Source organism: Colius striatus, chromosome 28 (assembly GCF_028858725.1).
Source record: "Colius striatus isolate bColStr4 chromosome 28, bColStr4.1.hap1, whole genome shotgun sequence".
In the NCBI taxonomy this organism is placed as follows: Eukaryota; Metazoa; Chordata; class Aves; order Coliiformes; family Coliidae; genus Colius; species Colius striatus.
In genome coordinates this window covers 3,275,030-3,277,529 of record NC_084786.1, presented here as the reverse complement: position 1 = coordinate 3,277,529, position 2,500 = coordinate 3,275,030, and the positions used below count along the sequence as shown (strand labels likewise).

General features: G+C 74.6%; 1 non-coding gene across 1 annotated transcript; it reads right to left on the bottom strand.

Moving 5' to 3' along the window:
- Positions 1-599: 599 nt before the first annotated feature.
- LOC133628102 (5.8S ribosomal RNA) lies at positions 600-752 on the bottom strand. Its single transcript, XR_009820537.1, has one exon. It is a non-coding gene; the product is annotated as a 5.8S ribosomal RNA (ribosomal RNA).
- Positions 753-2,500: the final 1,748 nt, after the last annotated feature.

Genomic DNA, 2,500 nt, shown 5'->3' with positions numbered 1-2,500 from the left:
GACGCGCCCGGAGACGGCCCGGCTCGGGAACGACCGGCCAAGGGACGACGGACGGACGGGCGGCGACGGGCGGCAGACACCGCGGACGCTACGATCCGCGGCCGCCCACCCGCGGCGCGGCGGCCGAAGCGGGGAGGAGAGACAAGGAGGAGAGACGGGCGCGACGGGAAAAAGCGAAGGGTGGGGGCAGGCGCGCACGCCGCCCCATCCCCGCCACACCCGTTACCGCGTCCCCGGCGCACGCACGCGCGCGCGGCAGCACGGCACGGTACCGCCGCGGTACCCACCCGCAGACAGCCGCCCGCGCGGGAGGCCGGGGGCGAGGCCCGCGCCTCGCCCCCCGAACACCTTCTCTCTCTCTCCCCACCGCCGCGCCGGGCCCGACCGGCCCGAACGACACCCTGGCGGCCCCGGCGGGACGAACTCCGTCCAGCAGGCGCTCCGGGAGCGGGGAGCTTCGGAGCGCTCCCCGAGTCTCGATTTAGGGGGACGAAGGCCCGCCGACGGGGACCTGCGAGGCAACCCCAGCCGCGCCGCTGCCACCGCTGCCCCTCGCTGCTTGCCAGGGGCGGCGGCTCAGCCGGCGATTGATCGTCAAGCGACGCTCAGACAGGCGTAGCCCCGGGAGGAACCCGGGGCCGCAAGTGCGTTCGAAGTGTCGATGATCAATGTGTCCTGCAATTCACATTAATTCTCGCAGCTAGCTGCGTTCTTCATCGACGCACGAGCCGAGTGATCCACCGCTAAGAGTTGTCTGGCTTTCGGCACCGCCCCACGCGCGCGGGGGAGCCGGGGACCGCTCACACGGAGCGGCCCCCTTTTGAGGATGGGCCTCACCGCCCGCGGCCCCGCTCGCTGGCTCGCGCCAGCCCAGCCAAGGCCGCAGCGGAGAGGCCACGCCTCGCGTGACCGTACGAACACAAGCGGAGAAGGAAAAAAAGGAGCGAGAAAACTCCGAAGGGCGAGGGCGGGGAGCCCGCGCTCCCGACCGACCCCCCCCAGGACCTGGGGGGGAGAAGCACACCTCGGGAGATCCCTTCGGAGGCGGCCCAGGCGCCCGGGCTCGGCCCGGCCTCCACGCGGAGGCGGCGGCAACGTCCGACCCTGCCCGACTTTGCTCAACCTCGACCGGGAAAAAAACGGCCGCCCCCGCGGCACCGCGCTAACGACAGCCAGGCTCTTCCCTCCACCGTGGCTCGCCGACACGCGCCGGCGGCTCCGCCGCCGCGCCAACGCCACAAGGTGGCGAGCCCCCGGAGCCCGAAACGGCGGCGCGCCCGACCGCACGGCCGCCTCCTCGCACGGAGGCCCGCCGCCGGGACGGAACGGCACGCACCTGTCCCCGGCCACCGCCGTCGACGCTTCTCGCCTCGGCCCTCTCCTCTCTCTTCTCCGGGAGAAAGACGGACGCGCGCTCAGACGGAGGGCAGCCGCCCGCCCCCCGCGCTTCCGCACGGAGACCGGGACGGGGAATGCCTCCGACTGCACGCGGCCGCTTCACCCGGAAACGGCAGGGACAGGCGGCGTGGAAGTGACGAACGGGGGACACCGGGGCCGGGACGGCCGCCGCCGGCGACGAGCGACCGGCCGAAGGATCGGCAGGCCGAGCGCGTCGCGCCGCCACCGCCGGGCCCGAGGGCACCGCGCCCTGGACGCCAGCTGGCGGAAGGAAACCAACCGAGAGCGCTCGCCGAGGCGGGGAAGCAAGAACGGAGCGCAGCGCGGCACCCCGAGGCGCCGTTCCCGGCGAACCCCTTTCCCCCCCGCCTCAGCGGCGAGGGGGAGCGACGGGGAATCGCCAACCCCGCGGCAGAGGAGCCCGCGCTCCAAGCCGGGGACGCCCGCTTCGAGAGGAAGGCAGGCCGGGCACGGCCGACCGCACCGCGGTCTCGCTGCGCCGAGACCGGACCGCGGAAAGGGGGGGGCAGGAGGACCCCTCCCCGGCACGACCGTCCCGCGGGGACGAGCGCGGGCGGGCGGCGGTGGCGGCCGAGACAAGGGCCTACACGGGAGAGACTCCCGCCCCTTACCGAAACGCCACCGTCGTTGGCCCCGCCCGTCCCGACCCCTGCGGGACGCATCGAGCCGCCCGAGTCTTTAAACCTCCGCCCGGCTCCGCGACCGAGGAAAGGCCGCGGAAACGCGGACGCTAGGTACCTGGCCCTGGGGTGAGGGAAACGACCTGAAGGGCCCCGCAGGGGTGCCTCCTCCCGCTGCCACCATCGGGGGGAGCGTCCGCCCGCGGGGGCGCGCCCGACATCCACCGCCATCACCACGGCCTCTTTCCCGGGGCCCGGGGGTTTCCCTCAGTGAGCCCGGCGCTGCGCCCGGGATGAGGGCCGTGGCTCGGGCCGCCCGCTCGCGCGGGACGCGACCCGGCAAGAGAACCTCGCGCGCCAACAGGCGGCATCGGTCACGGCCGAGCGCCTCCGGCCCCCCCACAAACCTCCTGCCTCGGAAGAGAGAGGAGGAGAGGGGAGGGCGCGGGGGGAAACCCTGC